Below are 13,352 nucleotides of genomic sequence, written 5' to 3'. Positions count from 1 at the left end.
CTAGATTTGTCCGCAGTCGACAACGGTGATCTTGCTGCTCTTGCCAATGCTGGACCCAAAGTGTTCCCTGGCTTCCACAACATTCGTGCCCTCTTTCATCTTGCCAAAGACCACCTGCTCACCATCACACTCAGTGCTGGCAGCGCAGACGAAACCTGGGAACCATTCGTGTTGGGTCCAGCGGACCATGGATGGGATGCCAGGATCCCTATGCTTCAGGATGACATTCTCATCAAGTTTCTCCCCATAAGTGGGCTTGCTGCCAGTGCCATTATAGCGTGGGAAGTCACCACCTTGGCACATTAATCCCCAATTAATCCTATGAAAGCAGGAAACTTTATGACCAAGTCCATTCTCCCCAGTGCACAGAACACAACAATTTTCCATTGTCTTTGGAATTTTGTCTGTAAACAGCTCGAAGGACATACGGCCAAATGGCTTGCTATCCGGGGTGATGTTGAAGAACACAGTGGAGTTGACCATGGGCTGGGCCACACAGATGGCTCCAAGGTGGTAGCATCTGCAAGGCTTGATCTCTCGTTTTTTATTATTAACTCAAAGCCAATTGATTAGGGACCTTAACTACATCTGAAGAAATCACTTCCATTTTGTCATATAATATAATTCAATCATGGTAGTGTAGGAGCCAAGGCCAGGTTGTCCCAAAATGTACCACAATGGCAGACTGATTGTTTTGAATTAAAGCTATTAGAGAAACAGACAGTGCATAGGCCTCAGACCTTCTGCTCTCTCCCTGAAAGCAGGAAATAAATCTTTCATATGAAAGATACCCGCCATATACTAAGAAGTAAAAAGAAATTCTTGTCACCAGAGATGGAAAATTTAAGAGTGGAGAAAGCTGTAGAAACGGCAGAGAAAGCTGTTATGTTTTTACTAATCTACTGTCTCAGCCCAAATTCCACTTAGAATTCCTTACTAAGTAAAGTTCCCAAACGTCTGTTTTCTTTATCCTGTCAATTACTCAAAAATGTATTATTTCTTTGTCTAAAAAGTATAAACACTGCCTGCCTTGGTCATTTCTTTAGGTCTTAATTTTATTATTGGTAGTCCGGGCACATGTAATAACTGTGGTTGGTTTCTCCTATTAATCTGTCTCACGTCAACTTAACTCTTAAGCCAGCTGGAAGACCTTGAAGGGTAGAGGAAGAATTTTTCCTTCCCCACAGTAGTGAAATCCCACCATATCCAGAGGTCTTGCCCATATTCTAGGAAAGAGGATTACACCAGGTCTGCACACCAGAGAGAAAAGAATCATGGGACTCATCACATAATTCTGCCCATCTCCCCTTCCACTAGTTTACTGTTTTCAAATTAAATAATCTAAATCTCAAAATTTATTTTGGTAGCAGTGCCAGAAACACGAGAGATACAGAAGAGGGGCTGGTTGTACATCTTCCCACTGAAAGAAGTTAGATGAGAGCATGGCTGGAAGGGAAGAAGAATGAGGGCCATCAGGCAGCGGATTGAAAAACTAATCTGTGCTGTTCAGTCAGGACAGTCAGTTCTCTGGGAGCAAGTAGAATGGAGAAATGGGAGACACTCCTGGCTTATGTCTGGTAATGTTTTACACTTTTGTCTGGGGGGTGGTTTTATAGGCATGTACAGTTTGTAAAGATTCATTGGGCTATATAAGTAAGCTATATGTGGTTTTCTTTATGAAAATATTTTTTAATTTTTTTTTAACATTTATTTATTTTTGAGACAGAGAGAGACAGAGCATGAACGGGGGAGGGTCAGAGAGAGAGGGAGACACAGAATCTGAAACAGGCTCCAGGTTCTGAACAGTCAGCACAGAGCCCGACGCGGGGCTCGAACCCACGGACAGGGAAATCGTGACCTGAGCCGAAGTCGGACGCTTAACCGACTGAGCCACCCAGGTGCCCCATTCTTTATGTATATTTTACCTCAGTGAAAATAAAACTTAAAATGCCTGGACTATGGAAATTCTTTCTGAGCATATTCATATGCCTGGAGACTATTGCTGCTGACTGAAGATGCTACGTGTCACGTAAGTGTTTTTATCAAAATAACAAGATTCTGGGCGTGCCTGGGTGGCTCATTCCATCGAGCATCTAACTCTTGGTTTTGGCTCAGGTTGTGATCTCACGGTTTCATGACTTTGAGCCCCGGGTCTGGCTCTGTGCTGGCAGCACAAGAACCTGCTTGGGATTCTTTCTCCCTCTCTCTTTGCCTCTCCTCTGCTCACGCTTTCTCTCTCTCCCTCTCTCTTTTCCCCTCCCCTGCTCACACACACACACACTCTCTCTCTCTCTCTCTTTCAAAATAAATACACTTAAAAATAATAAAATTCTGCCTCTCTTTAATGTTACTTTTTCTTGGGGCACCTGGGTGGCTCAGTTGGTTAAGCGTCCAACTTTGGCTCAGGTCAGATCTCATGGCTCGTTGAGTTCAAGCCCTGTGTAGGGCTCTGTGTTGACAGCTCAGAGCCTGGAGCCTGCTTCGGATTCTGTGTCTCCCTCTCTCTCTGTCCTTCCCCCACTTGCCCTCTGTTTCTTTCTCTCTCTCAAATATAAACATTTAAAGAATTTTTTTAAAAAGTTACTTTTTCTTCAGTGCATTATAACCCATATCAGGCTGTTATAAAAACCTGAGTGGTAAAATTTAGCCAAGTTGCCAGTAAAATACACTAGATCTCAGAAACCCTTTATCTGAAAAATGGGGATGATACTAATGACATCATGACCTTTACAAAGGAAAACAGGAGGAATATACCAGAGCACATAGTTCACAGTCTGTACCCCGTAATCACTCATTAATTTTATGGAAATGAATAAAGACCACTCCATGATTTACTAATTAGAACTCTGGACCCCGATTCTGACAATAAGCTGAAAGTTGAACCATTACCATCTCTAATTAAATGGATTCTTCCCAAATGTTGGGCAGGTCATTGAGAGGATGTGACCACTGGTTGACTTGTGAGCTGGACCCTGGCGATGGGAGCTCCTTACTCCTTCCCCTGTCTTTGGAATATGTGTTCTGTTTGCCTTCCCTGTTTCCAGAAGCTGCCTCAAGGACACAGCTTTGAGATAGTGATGTGGTGTTGAGGCCACCTAGACACTATATGTGACTGAACCCAGTTAGGACCTCTATATAAACTTTTAAGATTTGGCAGGCAGGTGCAGGGATCTTCTTGTCGCAGACCACTGAAGACAAGCCTAGTATGTAAATTCTCTTGCTAACTAGAACTGCTACCTACCAACCTGGAGTGGACTGCCTCTCTCTTCAGTCTCTCCCTGCCCTCCTCAGAGGGCCCTGTTTCAGATTGTCCCCAAGAAGCTCTTGAGGTTGCCAACTAACACCAACACACGTGTTTGATTCCAGATGAACTGCTGTTTCCCTGAAACATGCATGAATTCTGCATACCTGACTTCATGGGCAAACTAAGCACAGGGTTAGCAGTGACTACCCTTGTCCCTTGTTCCCTGCCAGCCCAGGGACAATTAAGGTAAAACTATGTGCCAGAGAGCAAAATGCACATGAATCTTGGAACAGATTAAATCAGTGTGAATACAGAGCAGAAGCTGGGACTTGTAATTAAGAGAAAGGACAGTTTTGTGACACCAAGTTCATTAATGGGAACACTCAATTCATTACTGCAAAGTATTTATTCTTTTTATACACTTTATTTATTTTGAGGGGAGAGAGAAAGAGAGTGAGAGAGAATGTGACAAGGAAGGGGCAGAGAGAGAGGGAGAGAGAGAGAAAATCCCAAGCGGGCTCCATGCTGTCAGCCCAACGTGGCACTCCAACTCACGAACTTCAAGATCATGACCTGAGCAGAAATCAAGAGGTGGATGCTTAACTGACTGAGCCACCCAGGTGCCCCCATTATTGCAAAGTATTAAAATTCTAAAGATATTCCTTAAGATATACATTTGGGGGATTTGAATTTTTCCATTGTTGCCTCTCACCTTTATCACCCACTTTTGGAAGCTATGTGGTAACACAGTAGGCTGGAGACAAGAGGAGACTGGGTACATTTCTTGAAGAATACCCAAAATAAAAATCAAGAAATACAAAGTGAGAGTAGGGATAGAAAGAAAACTACTTTCTTGGAGTTTTATGATGTTGTAGTCACTATGTGTCTCAAAAAACTCTTAGAATGTTCAGTGGTGGAAAACAATTCAAAGTTGTAATTGAGATACCTGCTATCACTCCATCTAGGACTTGAAACCTGTGATTAATAAATTAAAATTCAAGTTAGTTGACATACAGTGTAGTCTTGGCTTCAGAAGTAGAACCCAGTGATTCATCACTTACATATAACACTCAGGGCGTATCCCAAAAAGTGCCCTCCTTAATGCCCATCACCCATTTAACCTATCTCCACCCGCCCCCCCAGCAACCCTTAGTTGTTCTCTGTATTTAAGAGTCTCTCACGGTTTGCCTCCCTCTCTGTTTGTAACTTATTTTTCCTTCCCTTTCCCTCTGGTCTTATGCTAAGTTTCTCAAATTCCACATATGAGTGAAATCATATGCTATCTGTCTTTCTCTGACTGACTTATTTCACTTAGCATTAATACCCTCCAGTTCCATCCATGCTGTTGCAAATGGCAAGATTTCATTCTTTTTGATTGTTGAGTAAAGTACATTGTATATATACACCACATCTTCTTTATCCACTCATCAGTCGATGGACATTTAGGCTTTTTCCATAATTTAGCTATTGTTGATAGTGCTGTTGTAAACATTGGGGTGCATGTGCCCTTTTGAACCAGCATTTTTGTATCCTTTGGATAAATACCTAGTAGTGCAATTGCTGGGTCATAGGATAGTTCTACTCTAAAATTTTTTGAGAAACCTCCATACTGTTTTCCAGAGTGGCTGCACCAGTTTGCATTCCCACCAACAGTGCAAGAGTGTTATCCCCTTTCTCTGCATCCTTGCCAACATCTGTTGTTTCCTGAGTTGTTAATTTTAGCCACTCTGACCAGTGTGAGGTGATATCTCATTGTGGTTTTGATTTGTATTTCCCTGATGATGAGTGATGTTGAGTATCTTTTCCTGTGTCTGCTAACCATCTGGATGTCTTCTTTGGAAAGGTGTCTATTCATGACTTCTGCCCATTTCTTCACTGGATTACTTGTTTTTGGGTGTTAAGTTTGGTAAGTTCTTTATAGATTTTGGATACTAACCATTTATCCAATATATAATTTGCAAATATCTTCTTCCATTCCTTCAGATGCCTTTTAGTTTTGTTGTTTCCTTTGCTGTGCAGGAGCTTTTTATCTTGATAAGGTCCCAACAGTTCATTTTTGCTTTTATTTCCCTTGCCTCTGGAGACATGTCAAGTAAGAAGTTGCTGCAGCCTAGGTCAAAGAGGTTGCTGCCTATTTTCTCCTGTAGGATTTTTCTGGTTTCCTGTCACATTTAGGTCTTTCATCCATTTTGAATTTATTTTTGTGTATGGTGTAAGAAAGTGGTCCAAGTTCATTCTTCTTCATGTTGCTGTCCAGTTTTCCCAACACTATTTGCTGAAGAGACTGTCTTTGGGTCACAAATCAGCCCTCAACAGGTACAAAAAGATTGTGATCACACTATGCACATTTCTAGATCACAACATTCTGAAACTTCAAATCAACCACAAGAAAAAAACTTAGAAAGCCTCCAAATATATGGAGGTTAAAGAACGTCTTACTAAAGAATGACTGGGTTAACCAGGAAATTAAAGAAGAAATTTAAAAATACATGGAAGCAAATGAAAATGAAAACACGACCGTCCAAACCCTTTGCAATGCAGCCAAGTCAGTCCTAAGAGGAAAATGCACTGCAATCAAGGCCTATCTCAAGAAGCAAAAAAGGTCCCAAATACAGAACCTAACCTCACACCTAAAGGAACTAGAAATACGGCAGCAGAGAAAGCCCAAAGCCAGTAAAAGAACAGAAATAAAGATTAGAGCAGAGATAAACAATATAGAATCCACAAAAATAGTAGAACAGATCAATGAACCTAAGAGCTGGATTTTTGAAAGAATAAACAAAATTGATAAACCACTAGCCAGAGTTCTCAAACAGAAAAGAGAGAAGACCCAAATAGATAAAATCATGATAGAAACAGGAGAGATCACAACTAACACCACAGAAATACAAACAATTATTAGAGAATCCTATGAAAAATTATATGCCAACAAATTGGACAACCTGGAAGAAACAGACAAATTCCTAGACACCCACACACTTCCAAAACTCAAACAGGAAGAAACAGAAAATTTGAACAGGCCCATAACCAGCAAAGAAATTGATTCTGTTATCAAAAATCTCCCAACAAATAAGTGTCCTGGGCCACATGGCTTCCCAGGGGAATACTACCAGACATTGAAAGCAGAGATAATACCTATTCCTCTCAAGTTGTTCCAAAAAAATGGAAATGAAAGGAAAGCTTCCAGACTCATTCTATGAAGCCAGCATCACCTTGATTCCAAAACCAAACACATCACTAAAAAGGAGAACTAAAGGCCAATATCTCTAATGAACCTGGATGAAAAAATTCTCAACAAGATACTAGCAAATCAAATTCAACAGTATATTAAAAGAATTATTCACCATGATCAAGTGGGATTCATTCCTGGGCTGCAGGGCTGGTTCAATATTCGCAAATCAATCAACGTGATACACCATGTTAACAGAAGAAAGGATAAGACCATATGATCCTGTCAATAGATATAGAAAAAGCACTTGACAAAATACAGTGTCCCTTCCTGATAAAAACCCTCAAGGAAGTTGGGATAGAAGGAACATATCTTAACATAATAAAAACCATATACGATAGGCCCACAGCTAATATCATCCTCAATGGGCAAAAATTGAGGGCTTTCCTCCTAAGGTCATGAACACGACAGGGATGTCCACACTCACCACTGTTGTTCAACATAGTGCTGGAAGTTCTAGCCTCAGTAATCAGACAACAAAATGAAATAAAAGGCATAGAAATTGGCAAGGAAGAAGTCAAACTTTCACTCTTTGCAGACAACATGATTCTCTACATGGAAAACCCGAAAGACTCTACCAAAAAACTGCTAGACCTGATACAGGAATTCAGCAAAGTCACAGGATATAAAATCAATGTACAGAAACCAGTTGCTTTTTTATACACCAATAATGAGGCACCAGAAAGAGATCTCAAGGAATCGATCCCATTAACAATTGCACCAAATACCATAAAATACCTAGAAATAAATAAACCTAACGAAAGAGGTAAAAGATTTATGCACTGAAAACTATAGAAAGCTTATGAAAGAAATTGAAGAAGACATAAAGAAATGGAAAAACATTAAATACTCATGGATTGGAAGAACGAATATTGTTAAAATGTCAATACTACCCAAAGCAATCTACATATTCAATGCAATCCCTATCAAAACAGCACCAGCATTCTTCACAGAGCTAAAACAAACAATCCTAACATTTGTATGGGACCACAAAAGACCCCAAATAGCCAAATGTTGAAAAAGAAAACCAAAGCTGGAGGCATCATAATTCCGGACTTTAAGGTACATTACAAAGCTGTAATTTTCCAGACAGTATGGTACTGGCACAAAAATAGACACATAGATCCATGGAATAGAATAGAGAACCCAGAAACGGACCCACAAATACATGGCCAACTAATCTTCGACAGCGCAGGAAAAAGTATCCAGTGGAAAAAAGAACCCCATGTTTAAAAGGCAGACAAAGTAACCTCTGAGGAGATTAACTCCGTGCTCTCAACCCAAACAATATCTCCTCACATACATCCCAGGAAAGATTGGGACACAGTTTAGAAAAACCAGTGTCATAGCAGATGGTACAGGAAACTTTCTAGGCAGAGGTAGATGGCTTCCTTGTGCGGAGGGGGCAAATGGGAGGTAGTGTGGTCTACGTGGTAAACCATGCAGCGTGGGCATTCTCACCTTGTATCGTTGGGATCGGCACAATCAGGGAGGGAGTTCTGCCCCTATTACCAGATACAAACATTATCAGTGAAGGGTGACCATGGGTCCAGAGGCTGGGCAGAAGATATCTGCAGGGTGCCAGACCTATTTTAGAATGACAATAATGAGGAAATCTATGGTAGAGGTGACAGAATGTGTGGGCGACGTTAGCATAAGGATTTGAAATAAACACAATACAAATTCTGTAAGTCACAAAGGAAGAAAATGGAAACCTGACGCTGGAATAAACAGTTACGAAGAAGAAACAGCCAGAGACACTGGCTATGGATGGGAAATGAATGAGTTTTTCGACAACTCAGTAGACTATCAGATAAGACAGTGGGCAGTATACCCAAAGATCAAATGAGTGAGCTAGAACATTAAGTCAAAGAACAATCTTAGCAAGCATTACAGAGGCATCAAAAGGTAGAAACTAAGATAACTTTATGAAACACAACAACAAACGAGGCCCAGAAGGATAGAACAAAATAAGTGGAGGGACAGCATTTACAGAAACAGTGCTCCAGTCCTTGGGTCTATGGTAGCTGGCGGCCCTGGACCTGGAGGTAGCCTCGCTCCTTGCCTGGGGTAATCTTGGAATCTGGGCGGTATGTAGTGCCTGATTTCAGGACTGTCCAGGACAGCCATGAATGCCACATCCTATGCCCTCCCCTTCCAAGGTGTTGAGTAATTCCAGAGGGCCAAGAGTCACAGGTATGTTCCAGTTCACTCTAGAAAGAAATGCAACCCCAAGGACAATTATGACACGTGTCCACAGGAGAAAATGAGGTCAGCGCAGTGTTCTAGCTCTGAGGAGTCCGTGTGCGCAACAGGCCAGGGGGTGAATCGGTGCCCTGTCGTTCTCTCCAGATCTGGCCTGTTAGTGGGTCTTCAGGAAGAACTGGAGTAGACAAACAGAAATAAAGGGTGAGATTACCAAATCAGATGGAATCCTTGGGAGACAGAAGACAGGAAACCTGATGAAGATAAAGAGTGAGAGTTGACAAGAATATCAGCCATCTCCTGGGTCTTGTCTTTGATTAGAGAAAAATGTTCAGAAAAACACTGATAAGAAAGATGGGTTGATGCACCATCTTTCCGAGGAGCTGACATTTCAAACGTCTCTCTCTCAATCCTACTGAAAAGCCGAAACCTTCTAAAGCTAAGGACAGACACAAGAGGGAGACAAACTAAGCATTCATCCGCCTGCATTGCCTTTTTCAGAGGAGGAAATTTTGTGAGACACTCAGCAAGCAGGGATGCCAGTCTATAAAGAATTTGGAGACAGCTACTTGCACTGAAGGGTTAAATCTTTGAAGGGCTCTGTTCTTAGTTCTAGCAGAATACAGAGGTTTCAAAGTCATAAACCAGATGAAGTCATAATGACCTGTGCTTGGGGTACAATCTGGTTTTAGGGCACCGAATATTACAATCAATACCTTGACCAACATGCCTACTCATGGTACCTAACTGGGCCCTGGCGCCCCCCAGACAATAGAAATTGACAAGAGGCGGAAGGGGCCATCCAGGCAGGGTTTGGTTGGGGCTTGTGCTGGAGCACAAGGGAGGCTGAGCCTCTGAGGAGGGGTCAGAGAGAGCTTTATAAAGAGGCGTAGGTGGGAAAAGAATGACTTCTAATCACATAGAAGAGGGGATTTCTTGGCTCCTGCACGCATCAAGGTCATGCTTCTTCATGCGTCTTCTAGCATGTTAAATCTCGACCCTCGGGCAGTACTTTTTTTTAGTATTATAATGAGGGGGAAATGGGGGTGAAACGTTACCACTGTGGTCCATCTTGGGGCGCACTGGTTTGGCCCCACCTTTACCAGTCTTCACAGTCAAGACATCCCTTTCAATGAGCATGCTGCCTCTGCGTTCCTGCAAGATACGCTACTCAAGGGCATATCTTTTTCTCTCTGTGAAGGCAGCCAAGAAATGCTGGATTTTGTGGTTGGGGTGAGGGGACCCAAGTCCAGTCCTCACTCCGTCTTACTTATGAGAAAGCAAGTTTTTAGGGCACTTGTTAAAGAACATGTCAAACAACTACCTCTGTGAAAGTAAACCATAGAAAATTAAGATGGATGTCCCCTCAAATCATTTGTCATACCCTACAGCATATCATGAAATTTAGAATAGAGTCCAAATGTATTGTTTAGATAAGAATACCGATCAAAACTAGAGTACTTTCCTAATGTAAACTTAATTGGGTTCAGTGAGTCACAGATTAATCTACAGACAGAACTCACGTCGGAGTGGTTCTCATATAACAGATGGGAAAAAGGATGAAAAAATTTAGTAACATGAGCCTAAGAAGTGATTATAAGGCCCCAAAATGTATATTAGTTGTCACTGAAAGATAGTTGCATTGATTAAATAGCCAAGAAGACTGTGGCTCATCTTTTTGACTCTGAAAGTGTGAAGACAGAAAAATTCCCTCTGACGCTTACTTACTTGGTACCATGATCGCTTCTTTTTCCAATCTAATAATTATAGAATAACGGGAAGGATGAACCTAATGAGGGAACTGTTTTTAATTCTGAAGGCATCACACTCAGTGCAAAATAAAATTGAAAATGTGTGTTAGTTCCAGGCATGCGTGTTGGTTCACATGGATTTAAAATGTGGCTTAGATACACCAGCTAGTGTAAACTTTGACTTTAACCAGAAGTTTTTGGTAAGTTAATAAACGCATCTAACACTAACGTCTTGGTGCCCGTGAAACATTAATGTTAAGAAATGTACCTCCGATCAGTGGAACTTCTGGGAGCTGAAAAACAGCTTCTGGGCTGCTGCTTTGGTCTAGCAGCCCCTCGGTAATGATAGTATCCAACTTTCAAAAAGGAAAGAAGTGAGAAGAGGAAAACTCCAGAACAAGAATTTTTCTAAGCTAACTTAATTCAAAGTTAGATGGAAATGAGTTAAACGACTTAGAATAGTTTAGCGAAGTGGAGCAAAGGAAAAAGAAAATGTCCAAATTTCCTACAGACCAGCCTTACCACCAGGTGACGTCATGGTGATTGCAACGGTCAACAGACCTTTCACACAGCCTTTCCAACTGTTCATTCATGTAGGTGATTGGCGGGGAATTAAGTTTCGGGGAACAAATTCTTTGTAAACAGAATGAGGGTAATTGGATTCTATTTCTTCTTATCTGAAAATATGGAGAGGCCCTGCACGTAGGCGGCTCGTTGGTCTAGGGGTATGATTCTCGCTTCGGGTGCGAGAGGTCCCGGGTTCAAATCCCGGACGAGCCCGCTTCCTTTTCAACCAATTGGATTCAGAGAATCAAGGAAAAGAAGTATTTTCCCAAATATTCTTGCCAAAAAGACCGGGCTCTCACCTTGCTAACAGTGGCACTGTTCTCGGAGGAGCTGGGCTCTGACTCCCGGATCTCCCGGACGCGAGGCACCCGAATCGTTGACGGGGTACCCGGCCGCCGGCCCCTGTGGGTCCCTCCGCCGCCACCGAGGGAGCCCGGGGCCGCGGCGGGCGCGCACGCGCGTGCGCACACCTGGCGCGGCTCGGGAGGCGCGAGCAGCGTCCCCTCGGAGCTCCGCCGCGCGCGCGCAGTCGAGAATTCGTGACTTAACGTTGTCGCCTGGCAACGGGATGAGCGTCCACGAAGCGCTGTATCTGCCGCTCCCCGGGCGCGGAGCAAAGAGGCGCCCCGGTCCGCTGCTGGCGTGAGACGCCTGCCGCTCTTTTCCTGCGTTGCCGCGGTTGTTCATTCGTTTATTCGTTCCGCGAGTGAATTTTCAGCGACTACTGCAGGTCAACCTGTGCTGGGTGCTGGGGGCGCAGTGGTGGACAAGGTATAAACTAGTTTTTGTTTCTACGGAATTTCACATCACAAGTAGCTAAATATTTACCATGTTCACGCTTCCTGGGACGAAGCGCAGCATTCCCATAGAAGCGTGGAGAACCAGGGCCGACCTGTCCGCTCCAGGGAATATTGTCCGCCAGGGTTTGTCCTCCAGGAAAGAGAAACCAGAAGGAGCAACCCCTGCCCCATGCCCGAAACTTACCAGTACTTTCTCCTCTGCCCCAGGAGATGGGCTCACTTCTGAACTGTTGAAACGCTCGGGTACATTGATGAACATAAATTTAAAAGACGAGACAAGGAAAGAAAGAAAGAAAGAAAGAAAGAAAGAAAGAAAGAAAGAAAGAAAGAAAGAAAGAGAAAAGGAAAGAAGGAAGGAAGGAAGGAAGGAAAGGAAGGAAAGGAAGGAAGGGAAAGAGAGAGAGAAAGAAAGAAGGAAAAAAAGAAAAAGAAAAAGAAAGAAAAGAAAATGGAGAGGAAGGTATTAATGCACTTACTTTACTCGTGCTAGCTGAATTAAGTTGTTTCTTTCTAATAACCGTGTTGTGACCCAAACTGAAAGTGAACACACACACACACACACACACACACACACCACTCCAATTTCTTTCAAGGCTCAACTGGCCCCGCTCATCTCAGTCTGAAAGACTGGGTCTTTTGTTACCTTTCTGATCAGTTGAAGGCCCAATAGGCTTGAAGACGCAGGTCATCGTTCAGAAGTGGTGTGTGACATATTCTCTTTTTACACAGGAAACATGAATTTAAAATTTATTTGTAATTTAATATAATTTTACAATTTGAAGTAGATGGTGTCATTCATTAAGTTTGCAATTCAAAAGGAACTTCCTCCAACCTTTGCCCTTCAAGAATGTTCTTAGGATTCAGGAAGTCAGTTTATGCCATCTAAACCAGAGATTGAATAATCTTCTTTCGAGGGATTTTATTATCCCAAGAAGGGTGAGTTAAAGATCCTGTCTGGTACTAAACGGCACAGGCAGGTCATTTTACAGGGAAGTCTATCGTCAATAAGCTGGACTCATAATCTGTTTCCATTTATTTTTAGGGCCTCATTATAACAATGCCCAGCAACCAAAGATCACCTGACGTCTAAACTTAAGTGTCTAATATGAGAGGGATAAAAGTGCACTTAGAAAAAATAGAGGCTAATGTTATGCAGAGAGAAGAAACCTTCTCAGGAAAGTTATTACAGGGAGAAAGAATGCTGTAGAAAACAGTAGCTTGGCTACAAAAGCCTCTTAAAATTGAAATTGTGAGCGTAGAAATGAAAAACTTAATGGAGTAGCTGCAATAATTCTCTTCCAGAAGACGGAGTAAAATATGTAAAGGCAAACTCCAGCAGTCATGTTCCCTAGAAGACCCCCAAATTAGTTGAAACTGCCGCCTACACAAAAACCTGCACGCAATGCTTATAGCAGCTTTATTCACAATTGTGGAAACTTGGAAGCAACCAAAATGTCCTTCAATAAGTAGTAAGCCTTCGGGGGCGCCTGGATGGCTCAGTCGGTTAAACGTCCGACTTCGGTTCAGGTCACGACCTCACAGTGTGTGAGATTGAG

The 13,352-nt window shown here is 42.5% G+C and overlaps 1 long non-coding RNA gene, 1 other non-coding gene and 1 pseudogene across 3 annotated transcripts; 1 reads left to right on the top strand and 2 right to left on the bottom strand.

Annotated features, from left to right (window-relative positions):
• LOC125939368 (peptidyl-prolyl cis-trans isomerase A-like) lies at window positions 1-561 on the bottom strand (annotated as a pseudogene).
• A 3,070-nt stretch (window positions 562-3,631) lies between these two features.
• On the bottom strand, window positions 3,632-11,497 carry LOC125939420 (uncharacterized). 2 transcript variants are annotated; one of them, XR_007463046.1, is made up of 2 exons: window positions 11,296-11,497; window positions 3,632-3,817 (listed from the first exon to the last, which is right to left on the bottom strand). It is a non-coding gene; the product is annotated as an uncharacterized LOC125939420 (long non-coding RNA). The 2 variants fall into 2 exon arrangements; XR_007463045.1 differs by lacking the exon at window positions 11,296-11,497 and adding an exon at window positions 3,957-4,377.
• TRNAP-CGG (transfer RNA proline (anticodon CGG)) lies at window positions 11,138-11,209 on the top strand. Its single transcript has one exon. It is a non-coding gene; the product is annotated as a tRNA-Pro (tRNA).
• Window positions 11,498-13,352: the final 1,855 nt, after the last annotated feature.

Source organism: Panthera uncia, assembly GCF_023721935.1.
Source record: "Panthera uncia isolate 11264 chromosome B2 unlocalized genomic scaffold, Puncia_PCG_1.0 HiC_scaffold_25, whole genome shotgun sequence".
In the NCBI taxonomy this organism is placed as follows: domain Eukaryota; kingdom Metazoa; phylum Chordata; class Mammalia; order Carnivora; family Felidae; genus Panthera; species Panthera uncia.
This window is presented reverse-complemented; position numbering and strand designations above follow the sequence as displayed.